The 13,073-nt window shown below is 40.2% G+C and overlaps 1 long non-coding RNA gene across 1 annotated transcript; it reads right to left on the bottom strand.

Annotated features, from left to right (window-relative positions):
- Window positions 1-6,421: 6,421 nt before the first annotated feature.
- On the bottom strand, window positions 6,422-13,048 carry LOC128812454 (uncharacterized). Its single transcript, XR_008438718.1, has 7 exons — window positions 12,753-13,048; window positions 11,356-11,494; window positions 9,360-9,542; window positions 8,927-8,978; window positions 7,616-7,656; window positions 7,322-7,469; window positions 6,422-7,219 (listed from the first exon to the last, which is right to left on the bottom strand). It is a non-coding gene; the product is annotated as an uncharacterized LOC128812454 (long non-coding RNA).
- Window positions 13,049-13,073: the final 25 nt, after the last annotated feature.

Here is a 13,073-nt window from a genome sequence, read left to right as displayed (position 1 = left end):
CACTAAAAGACAGTCTTTGATCTGCAGAACTTAAAATATAATAATAATGATAATAATGATAATAATGATAATAATAATAATAATAATAATAATAATAATAAACAATTTGGTAAAAATGTTGGAAAAGGAAGAATTATCATTCAAAATGTTAGGAAAGAAAGAATTATCATACCTTTATGAATCTGGAGTTGAGGTTGTAGTTCCAGAGCAAGCTAAACCAGAAGTGTAACTGCCAGGCCCTGCCTCTCTATGTGCTCCTCAAGCCATTGCTGAGCTGTCCTGGTTCACTATTCCAGCATAAAAACATCCCTTCAAAACCAGGCACAGAAAGTACTAACATAGATCAGTAAAGGAACTTGGCAAATACCTGAGGCAGCAAGAGACAAAAATGTGTGGCCAGGTGGGAGAGGATGGAGGGGGGGAAACTCCTGCTTTGGGATAAGTCCTACATAGAAATTCAGTCATTTATCCAAATTCACTTAGAAATTCTATAGAGTACATCATGTAATGTTTCAATTATGAGAGTAAGTGGCTATAAACAGACCCTGGATAAGTTTAGAGTGGACATTTTAAACCACTTTTTAATCTCTGAAGCACCCAAAATTTGCATCAGCCATCCTGTGAGGTTGATAAGAGTAAAAATTGTAAAAAGATTTTAGATGGAGCTTTGCACTGTATGAGATGGTTGACAGAGGTCATAAAGGGTCACAACTTGAAAACTCTAAATTGTCCTTTCCATTCTGTGCATTTTTAAATGCCTCAACTAACTCATAACTAAGAAAAGCTGAAAAATCTCCCTCAAGTACATTGTATTGGAGGCAGTTAAATCAAATTACTTCTAGTGCTAAAACTAGAAGATACAAATCTAAATCTGAAACCCTTAAAGGTGGAAAATAATGCTCTTTATGATTTGCTAAGATCACTAATCAGTCTTAATTACCAACCAAAAATTACCAACCAAACCAAAGTAAACTACACCATTAATCTGGAATGTATCTTGCTCTGCTTCCACAGTCTTTCAGAGCTTAAAGAATTGAAAAACCAAAGCAAAACTTGGCATGAGGACATAGTTTGCTGTAATCAATATCATGATAAACAGGGAATTTCTCAAAAAATGGGAAAAGTCAGTAACTGATTGTGTATATCTACTGCTGAGCTATGAGCCCTTGTGTTAGATTTAAGCTAAGTACCACACCATCACATTCTCCTCTCTTGTGTTCTCAAATGCTGAAGTCACATGGCAAACATCTGGTGATCAAAGTGAAATCACGAACTGGATAATTTCTATTTGGATGTTACTTTTTGGCTCCACTTATCCCTGCAGCTGGAGCATTTCCTTCCAGTAGCTCTATGCTGTTTTGTGAGCAACGCTGGAAAAACGCCATAAATTTATAAAAAACTTTGAAGGGGCTTAGCATTAACAACTTCTGCTTTCCAATCAGTACAGCTTGAATCAATAGAACTGCTGCTCAATGTAAACAGGCATAATGGGCATTTTACAAAGCAAGACTATTTGTATGTAACATCAAAACCAGCACAAAGTCCTTTCCAGAAGAGTGCAAATCGCATTTAGAGTAAGATCAGAGAGAAAAGCAAGATTACTTTGTGATGATTTGCTGCAAAGTTCACTACACTCTTTGCTTGATAATGAATTTCACTCATATTGTCATGTACTTCAGGTTTTATCAACAGAGTGCTCAACTAACAAAAACCATTATTTTAGCACATCAGAACAAAGGTGAAAAAAATGAAAAAGAGTACCATTATTATTTTATTTTCTGCAAGTAATAAATCATAAAAATATTATTGTACTATAAGTACTACCTAACCACAAATTCAAAAAAAAAAAAAAAAAAAGAAAAGTAAGAGAGAAAAGATGGAGGATGCTGCTGGAATGATGAACATGGATTCACGTATATGAAATATTGTCTTATTATGTGGTAAGATTTTGCTTCCATCGGAAATAATAAATGGGAAGAGATTGCTAAATGCATTTCCACTGCAGAGGGAAAAAGCAGTTTCTAGTATGTTGCACTTGCAAGAATCTGAATTTTTTTTTTTTTTTTTTTTGCTTGCCATTATTTACAGTATCTTAGGTACATTAGGGATAAATACAAGACAAGCAGCATCTTTTTTTGCCTCTCAAGTCATACTTCCTGCTGCTCCATGTGTGCTTTCTAACAGCTGTACACACTGACAGCAACTGGTGAGGGGGGTCCAAGCAGCCTTCTCCTGGATTTTGGACATGTATAAAAGCATGGCCCAATTGTAAATAATTAAAGGATTTACTGGTCAGGCCAGGCTCTAGAAGCTGTAGCACACGCCAGGGAATAGCCAGGCTTGGTACCTCAAGTTCCCATGTGATACAACAATTACAGAAGTACAGAGATCTTGGTCCATCTCCTCTCTGCTTACATTTAGTCTCTGGCTGCTTGTGCTCTTACAGCTGCTCTTCGCAAGCCCATGGATATGCATCTGAGTTAGCAGGAGTCACTGGACAGGGAGGCAGAGAGCAGTTGCTTTTGTCAGAGCTTTTGTAAAGAACTTGCTGGGAATCCTTCAAGAAATCAGTTCTCGTAATTGAAACTTTTCACTGGAGTTTATCCATTTTAGCAAAACTTTCAGAAAGAAAAGTATCTCAAGTCAGTATTTGTGACAAAGCAACGAAAGAGATGCATGGCCAGCATCCCAGGATAGAGGTACTAGCCTGGAATGTCAAACACAAAGCTTTCAAGTGAACCTGAGGCAGCATTTGTACAGTTGTAAATTGTACAGTTGTAAATACAACACTGTGCTTATCAGAACACCTACATTTTCCAGATTGTTGTCAATGCAAAATGTTGTCAAAGGAAGTTGTTTGGGTGCATGAGACTCCTGGCTGTTGACTCAGGTTATGTCCTGTACAACACTGAACAATCCATCAGGAGCCATCTTTCCTGAGATGTGCAGTGCTGGATGAGTGCCCAGCGTGCCCAGATCACTCAGCCTCAGGAAGATGTAAATGGGAGCTTATGGTGAATATTGAGGAGCAACGACTGGAAAGCTGCCTAAGGACTGTGAAAGTGCTCTCCCAACATCCATTTCATAATGAAGTTACTCCAATGACTTCAGTGAAATTACCCTTACGTTACACAGGAGTCAGAGGAAAATGAAACTGCCTCAAACTGTAAAACCTACCTTGTACATCTTATTATGCAAATTAAATTAAAAACCCCCATGGAAATAGTCGAAAGAACTTTCTCTGCATGTGGCTGTAAGTCACTTAAGTCATTCAGTGAGACAGGATAATGGCCATCACTTTTCACTTGGCCAGTTCATATTGTGGCACTGGGAGGAAGACAGTCTGTCAAGTTTTTGTCTGCAGTGTCTGATTTTTCACCACACTGCTCCTGCCCTCCCTCCATTGTGTCAGGAGTGCATTAGGTGTTGGAAGGGCAACAAGAGGCTCAACCAGTGGGTGGGGAGGCTGGAGAAGGGGAATTGAACTGTAGGCAGCCTGCAGAGTCTGTCGGAAAGGCTGTGCTGGCTCCCTTTGTGGCTGATATGTATCTATGTCCCCATGCCACATTACATGGAAGGGATTAGAAATAGGATTTCAGATATTTCAGCTGACATGACAGGAGTGATAATTTCATGCAACTATGTTGCAAGCTAAATTCAAATATTCCACCTTCTAAAGGGATTGTATATATTTTCATCTGTGCTCTTAGGCTCAGAACCTTTCTCTGGAATGACTGATACAACAATAAAATGCTCTTCAATGAGGTTAATACATCGATAATGTCCTGCCTCTCTAAATGTACCTTACTCATGCCTTAATGACTTAAATGACTACATGAAATGGCAATATGTGTTAAAATAACCTCCAAAATCTCAGTTTGTAAAAGTTTGGGAGATCTTTTGAAAATCAAAAATCTAACAGTGTTTTTGTTTAATTTTTTGGGGTGCTTTTCTCTTTAAACCAAGGCCAAGAAAATCAAAAAGCAAAGTAACATAAAAATATCTCAGCTCTAAGTAGAAGGTATCAAGGTCACTGACTATAAATATAAATAATGCTACTTCATAAATCTTAAACAGCTTACTGCAACTACTAATAAAACTTTACAGTATTTACAAGATTAATATTTTTAAAGTAAATTACAGGATCATAATATCAAACAAGATTATGCTATGTCCTATATAGCATTTTACTATGCACATAGCAGTAACATGACAGCAAATATGCACTTCAGAGATATCAAGTAGCTACTGCATGAAGAGGGCAACACTGCGTGCCAAATACTAAGCACAGCAACAAGTCTTGAGTCCATCTGATCTCCCCATAAAAAATACTTTGTTAAACCCTTGATAGCCTCATTGTATGTTTAAAGGGAAATGTATAACTGTTCATGCCTCCATAGAAATATGCACTGAGTATTCCAACTATAATATACAGGTGTAAGATTTTATAACTGTTGGCTGTTGAAGCAGAAGAAATACCAGGAATACTACAATGCAGACAGTATCCTTGGATCCTGTTCCTTGGGACAGAATGAAGGAATTTTTGCTAGGTTCTATGCATTTCTAGAGCTCTTGCAATGGCATTTTCTGTGTTGGAATCATGCAGCTCACAGTGTGCACCAGGTAAATTTTAGCATAGGTCTGTTGGTTCAGGTGAGCCCTGTGCCTTATTCTAGGTAAGGATCTTATTCACTGTCAGGTTTGTCCAGCGTGAGAAGCAAATCTCCCACAGAGGCAAGCAAGATCACCACAGGAATCCAGTTAGTAATTAGACCAATAGACACCCTTCTAGAGCACTGAATAGTGATAAAATTTTTAAATGGAAAGCTTTGCTTGCTAAAAATTTTAGGCAGTAAAGAGAACCAAGCTCCCTTTCCTATCCAAAAGCCTAAACCCACTTGATTTATGCCACTATTTCAATAGGGCCTTGCCCAGCAGAACAAACACACTGAAGAGAAGCCCAGAGTGGGTCTGTGATTCCAGAGCTGAGTGTACATCAGGATGCTGTTCTCAGCAGCCCCACATCATTATGTAGCACTGTAACTTCTACTTTCCCTGACCCACGGATGGTGTTTGCAGTAAAGGGACCACACATGTTTCTGTGCCCTGCAACAAAAGCCCAGAGGACGTTCCTGTCCCTTTCTCTTTCGCAGCTCCCCAAGCAAAAGCTGTTGCCTTGACAACTCTGGGGTGTTCTCTGGCTCCACGGATGCTGGCAGGAGGAAGGCCAATTTCCTTCCACAAAATACAGAACTGCTAAGGAATAAACAATAAAATGTATTCTGATTCCTTCAGTAGTGCCAAACCAGAAAGAAAATGAAGAAACTTGCTACAGACACGGGATTTTATAAGCCAGAAGCAGCAGGATTCAAGCACTGAGAATTCACAAACACAAGTAGGGAACAGAAGAAATTGCAGTTGCTTGAGATTGCAGCAAAGAGCTGGGAATGGCTGTGGCTAAGGTCAGGCTAAGGCTCTTCTCTTTGATCACCCTTCTGTAACTGGAAGACCTCTGGCCTTCCGTGGCACTGCCCTTGCTTTATCATTACACTCTTTATAAAGAAGGTGATAAAAACAAAAATGAAAACAAAATTAAAACAACACTAAAATAAATTTTAAAAGGTTTGCAGTTTTCACTGATTTTGCATATAACCTTTCATGATATTAGGTAGGACTAACTTCCTTTATTTCTAATTTTGTGCCACATTTTATTTTTTTTACTCCAACTCTGCTTCAAATAAACGTATTTTTGAAGCAAAAAAGAACACACAAGAAAACTGATGGTTAGGAAAGAGATCACAGTAGCTGCACTCCACTAAAAAGGGCAGCAGTCAGGTGATGTATGTAACACAAAGGAAACATGGTGCCTTGAAGCTCTGTTTTTCTGTGTCCTGTAACTGAGCTGAGGGCCACTCTGCCATGGAATACTCAGCTGTGTGACCATTCTGTCACATCTTACTGCATCCATGAGGAACATCACATCTATTGAAAGCCACAGCTCATATGTAGAAGGACAGGTATGGTGTTGTAATCTTTAAATTCCTCATTACTTTAAGCACATATAAGTACAAAAGCTTTTGACTTTTCTCATTTATTAAATCTTCCCCTCCTTCAAGGGTTAGCCAAAGCACAAGCTGTGCTATATCTACTGCCAGCAGATATCTAATGATAACAGGTTATGTGCATCCTTTGCCAGAAATAAATTATTTTTTAAAGTATCCATTAGTAATTAGAGCTGGATTTTCAGAGCAAATAAAAGCTAAAAGTGCAGGAGAAGCTACTCACAACTTCATGATGCCAATAAAATCTGTAATAAAAAGCAATGCACTCTGTATTCCAAAAGGCTGCAGCATATCTATAGACACATCTGACAAAAGCATCTAACACCACTGAAGCTCTAGCATGCATTATTGTATTTTATTCAAGGAAAGCATAGACAAAAGCTACTGGAGCAACCTTTCTGCTAGCAGTTAAATTTAGCCTTCAACTAGGGATGACCAGGCTTCATGGTACACCAACCTGCTAGTCAAACTAATAGTACTTCTATTTTAAGCTAAATGAAAGGGGATTAGGGTAAGAAAACTCCCTCTATTGACCACTGACATTGTTTATTACATACAAGGTAATTGCTTGGAGAAGATTCCATCTCTTTTTGCTGTAGAAAGTGTCTTGGTTTGCTGTTAACCCTTCTCCCATTACAGTGCAGCCACATTTGTGCCACTGCTCACAGAAGCATAGAGAGGCTTCTGTATGATTGAGGGCAAGAACTTTGTAATGCACTACCTTTATCTGTCATATTTTGGTCTACAGCAGTAAATTTTGTATGCCTATACTGACTACTCCCTGGAAATATGGTAAAGATGTGGCCTTTTATACAAAGATAAGGTACACAGAAATGATATCCAGAGAAAATATGGTAATAGAAAAGAACAGGCTCAAACAACAATGAACAGCTCACAGTCAAATCCAAAAGCATTAGAAGATTTCAGGCTGTGTTGGTAGAGTACAAATCCATCTTGGATCAAATTATTCACCCATTTACTGTGGTCCCTCGCTTGGCCTGGCAATTAGTTCAACTGTGGAATGCTACTTACGAGTACATTCACAATCCCTACATATTCTCTACAGCACAAATGGACTTTGGGAAGGAAGAACTGGATACAGGCTACCCATTGTAAACAAAACAGCCATTACTTCCCCAGAGGTGCTAAAGCTCTGCCTGGAAATAAAATAAAATAAAAATTAAAAAATAATTACAAATAAAAAAAAAATTCTAATTTCCTACTTGGTATTCTGGGCAATATGAGGGAATTTACTTAACCTCGTCATGCCTCTGTTTTGTCATCTCTAAAACAAGGATCACACTACTGCCTTCACAGGACTCACTGCTATTTTTTGTCTCTGACAGGACCATGAATTTTTCTGATCTATGTAACATACATGTGGGAGCTTGGAAATTCTGTGCATTCCTGTAAGACAATTCTCTCTTGTTAGGCCATGGACAAAGCTCATCTGTCAAGCAAAAACTTTTGTTAGCAAAAGTCATTCAGCAAAACAACATCAACAAATAAGGAAAATCCAAATCTGATCATTAACACATTCTTGAGGAACTCACCTGCACAGACAGAAGGTAGAAATTCATGTCAGTGGATGGGCCTGATTTGCAGAAAGAGATTTTTCCATTTTGTTTAAGAAACAAAGTGAAGAAAAAAAGCTATTTTTAGAATTACAATTTGAAATGCCTGTTGGAAAAATTATGAAAAGCAAAAGTATACTTTGCCCTCTTTTTTCGTACCACTTCTGATTCATCATTGCATGACACAATTTTTACAACAACTTACAGTAAAATATAGAAATTGATTTAATCCCTTAGGGATGTAAGCTACTTTGTACATGCGTAAATAAACTGCTTTATGCTAAGCAGTAAGTCTCAGTCTCTTCCCCAAAACTGTTTAAAGTAATTTTGGATAAAATTAGCAACCCCTGAGAACGCAATTAGTGTATGACTGGCAATTTTGCAGTAATGATTCCCCTCCTGTCAAATGGGTTTTAAACTGAAAGGTCATTTTGGATAATAATTCCTATGATTTTACCTCTCTTCCCCCTCAAAGTTAAAACTTGAGTTAACTTGTGGTGTCTTAAGGAAAATGAACATGCTTTCTTGGAGTGTTTTTGAAAGGTATTATAACCTTGATCAACACAAAAGTCTTTCAGAGCTGCAGTTTTGTTTCTCAGAGTAAGTCCTTGGCTTTACTTCTAAATTCCTCAGAAAGCTGCTACTCATAGCATCAAGCAAAAGGGTGATTTTTAACAAGTTTTGTGCTTGAGTCTGTAGAATTTGCTGCCCTAACACACCATGCTGCATTTTCCTTTGCATTTGTCTGCTTTCACTGAGTGTAAGCAGGCCCTCAGTTACCCTTCAGCTGACTGGTGTCAATGATAATAACAATACATTTTTATTTTTCGACCACTCAAATCTAAAGGCAAGTAAGCTCTGCACATGTATGCATGCACACACAAATGTAAGTAGTATGTGAACATTTCCAAAGGACAACAAGTCCTTTTGGAATAGTAATGAATAGAGAAATCATCTTGTGCCCTGCATGAGATAGGTGCATTTCAAAATTTTCCTGTATAGCTTCCATGAAAATTGGCCCCTAAGCAAGGGTGTGAGTCATTGATGAATACAGCTCTGAGGCTTCACGCTGAGCAGCAAGAGCTGTAAAAGGCATTAGAGGAACAGAGGGGAGGAGGAGGAGAGAGAGAGAGGGTTAGGAGGTTATTAAATAAAACCTGGTAATGGTTTTACATGAACGTTTTCTGGGCAGTGTTTGGAGCAGGCACACCCCGCCCCGCCGGGCAGCGCCTTTGCCGGGCGGGGCACGCAGGGGCTGCTCTGCCCCTCCGCAAATCGCTCCTGCCTTACCAAAGGCATTGCTCTCACTGCTGCCCTCCCAGTGCTCGCTGCAACTCGGGACCTACAAATAAAACAAATTACCTTATGGCACATTGTCTTATAGTAACTTTTCAAATGAATATTGCAGCAAAAGGATGGGGTTTTTGTCCTCCGCACCCATCTCCAGCACAAAAAAGCCACTGCACTGTACCAGCAATATTGCAGCCTTTGCCAGCACAACTATGCAAAAAGTCTAGAACAGGATAATGAGAATATACTTAAGCTCCCTCAAACTTCAAAAGAATTGATTTTGGCTCATATTTGTCCTTTTTTCTCCCCAAGATCAATGTATTAAACTGCTGTTAATTTTATCATTCACTGGTTAGTGATAAACATAACTGATAACACATCAGACCTGAATTATGAGTAATTCTCCTTTTTCATGCAATTGTGTTTCTCCTACCCAAGTCAGGAGCTCCAGGTTTCGATGGACATTGGGCTTTTTAGTCAATACTTCAGTTGTTATCATGCCAGATCCTCCATCCTTCTGACTTCCTACATGTCCTGATCTCACACTTGTGTGGTCCCCTCAATCTTTCTTCCTATTTTTGCTTCTTCCATTTTGCAGCAGCCTTAGTGCACCCTTCTGAAAGAGAAGATCCAGTGTGGGCCATTACATCCCATTATCAAACACCCTGCCACTTGCAGGTTCACATGGGAAAGTGATTATCAACAATGATTAACTGACACTATCTGGCTACACTGGGTTAGTTATAAACAATCCAGCAAAACCTTAAATGAGTCTTTCTTCAGAGGATGGCTTAGATATACAGCCAAGGAAAAAATATTTTCCCATATTTTATATAGCAAAAGTATCATGTATTAGAAACAAATCCATAAATGAAATCTTTATTTTCACACAGATTTAAGGAGATTTGGTATAAACAAACAAAAATGATGTTTTTAAACTGGTATGAGAGGAGCTTTAAGTCTTTTGAAGGCCAGAAACAGTGGTTTTACATTTAAGTATTTTGAAAAAATGGGCACAGCAATCTACATAAGTGAAAATTCAACCCAAAAGGAATGTTAACAGAAAACCAGTTTGTCATATTACAAGTACTCCTGTTCCTCTAATACTCTTAAGAGATATAATTTAAAAAATAAAACGAAACAAAACAACCTTCTGTGTATGTGTGTGTATATATATATATATAAGAACAGGAATTTTCTATTCCCTTTTAACTGAAGAGTTGATAACCGACTGGTGCTATTTTAAAAAGCGACACCAACAAAACCCCCCTGAATCCACAGACACGCAGCACCATCTGGTGGATTAGCAGGTCTGGCAAACAGTTCTGCATTTACCGAACACATTTCCACAGGCAGGGGAAGGGAGAAACCACACGAACAAAAGCATATCATGGAGATTTGTTTCATCAGCATCAGGCAAGAGAAAGTGAGGAGGGTGGAATTTCCATGAAAATTGTGAAACAATACTCTTTACTCTTATAACACTTCATACTTTTCAGACACTATGTATAAATCTGGACTCAAAAATATGTGAATAGTACACTTATGATGACAAAAATTCAAAAGTTTGGTATGTTATTTAATTAACTGCATCAAGATTTATTTGATTTTCTTCATGCATGCATTAAGGCACATGTTTATAAATTATTATTTTTTCACTGGAAGCCTTGCTTAGCGAACAGGACTGATTGCTCACCTAATAACAGTTTTCCAATAATTTGCTTTCTTCTTCTCAGGCACTATATGATCGCATGTTCTTTCACACAAAATCTCAGCTTAGAGAATACAAGATTATCAAGTGCTCATCACTGCAAAGCCACAATGAATTACAGGTGTCAGTTTAAAACCCCTGCAAGGCAAGTTGCATTTATTCTTCACATATAGTGAGTAAAAGGCGTTTCTCATTTTGGGTAGGAAAGGAAAGGGCCCTTATATGTACACAGGGATGTGCCATTGTAGTCTCTGCTGTCTCTCTAGTAGCTTGTAGTGTCTTTGCAATTCCGCCTTCCCACTGAGCCAGGTCACCTCCCTGCACTCTGCAACAGGTGGCTCTTGGCACACGACCTTTGAGAGGGTCAAAAGGCTCAGTCCTCCACAGGCCACGCACTCACCCGGCACTGCCCGAGCAGCTGAGGCTCAGCTGAGGCTCCCTCCTTGTCATCACACCCCTGCATCACCTCTGCACTGATCCCTTTGTGCTAATCCATTTCTCACACAGTGCTGTGAGCTGCTGGTCCTAAGATTTTCTTTTGAAAAGACACCTGGCTACACATGTCCAGCTTCTAGATGTCTCCTCCATGTATGCTAGAATCAAGAATATATCTATATATCTATATCTATATCTATATCTATCTATCTACATATATATCTTAGGTCTGAATTTTCTGCCTACAGAAGTTTCCCTTCTTCTTAATTGCCATATATCTCACCTGTCTTTCTGCATCATTTGCATCTTTGTCTTGCCCACATTGATAATGAAGGTGCCATCATCCCATGTTCCTCTGGAAGACACTGACTGTACTCAGCACATGTTTCTCACAATCAGACACATCATCACTGAGCTGCAGACTGGGAAAGTGTACATACAGCAAGATCAAAACACAGGTCATTGGCCATCACAACTTCATACATCCCAGAGGGCAAATAGTAAGGTGGCAGGAGGCTGCTTGCTGCCAATTACTGTCCCAAGACACTGTGTTTTCCTTGATGCTTCAAAAATATTATTCAGTGCTTCTTACAAGCATCCACAGCCAACTGTGCCAGGTAAGACAAGAGGCAAAAAAGATCTTCCTCATGACATCTATATTTTTTTCACAGGTAGCTTGAGGCACTGAACCCTATACCATTCCTTTATTTTCAAGAAACTATTGCCCCTATACATTGTTGTTCCTTTTTCTTTCAATACTTTAAGAATAATGCAGGACTGTTCTCAGGGGATGGTCAGTGAAATGACCAGCAATAATCTGCACAACACTTCAAGTCACGCTTTTGATGCATCCTCATCAGGCCTGACTTTCACTGTCCTTCAGCAAACTTTTCTTCTCTAAAAATATCCCATAATACATTTATAGATATGTGGCAAGACCCATGTCTTCTGTGGTCTGTGTTAGTAGTCTGCCATAAGCCCATGTTTGTAAGAAATCTCACTGCAAACCCCTTGCTCCTCCAAACCACCTCGCATAACATTTGTCAGTGCATATTGCTGTGTGGCTCAGGCACCTTTGAATCACGCTTTGATTACTTCATTTAACTTTTCAGATGCTTTAGCCAGACAATTGTCACCAACAGAGGGCTTCTGCATCAAGGCTACCCTTCCTTTTTTAGGGACTTTTTACAAGAGCATGTAGTGAAGGGACAAGGAGGAATGGATCCAAACGAAAAGAGTGTAAGTTTAGATTGGATATTAGGAGGAAGTTCTTTTCTGTCTGGGTGGTGAGACACTGACACGTTGTCCAGAGCTGCTGTGGATGCCCCATCCCTGGAAGTGTTCCAGGTTGGACGGGGCTCTGAGCAACCTGGGCTAGTGGAAGGTGTCCTCGTCCACGGCAGGGCTGGAACCAGATGAGCTTTAATGTCCCCTCCAACCTAAACCATTCCATGACTCAGTGATTCCTGCCAAGAGTGTGTCTGTCTTGGTCTGTGAATGGTGGAACTCAGTGGCACAGGGTAATTTACAACCCAGAAGCACAGATGGTTCCACAATGTGACAAGCAAGTTCACACGGACGTTACATTAGCGTTTGTGGTCACCTGCATGCAGCGTGGCTCGGGAAACCCACTGTTAGTTGAGATAATACCAAAATCCTGTTCAGAAACAGGACACGTACAGTGTACCCTCCCAGACACCTGTCAGTCGGCGCCACCAGCGGCAGGTGGTGTCAGCCCCAGACCTCTGTGGTGTCCCCAGCGCCAGATGAGCCGCCCCCCTGCCCCAGACCCGGTACAGCTGGCTCTGGCAGAGGAGCCGGGGGGCTCTGAGGGGCTGCTGGCGGCTCTGGGGCTGACACCCTCCTCTGCAGCACGGCCGCGAAAGGCACAACCCGTCTCCGGCCCGCTGGTCCGCAAAGAGCCTCGCCCATCCGCCGCGGGCCCGGCTCGCCTCAGGCCCGGCCCGGCCCGGCCCGGCCCGCGCGAGCAGCGGGGGCGGC

This window comes from Vidua macroura, chromosome 10 (assembly GCF_024509145.1).
Source record: "Vidua macroura isolate BioBank_ID:100142 chromosome 10, ASM2450914v1, whole genome shotgun sequence".
NCBI classification, from domain to species: Eukaryota; Metazoa; Chordata; class Aves; order Passeriformes; family Viduidae; genus Vidua; species Vidua macroura.
Note: the sequence above shows the minus strand (reverse complement) of the source record. Positions and strands in the feature narration are given on the sequence as shown.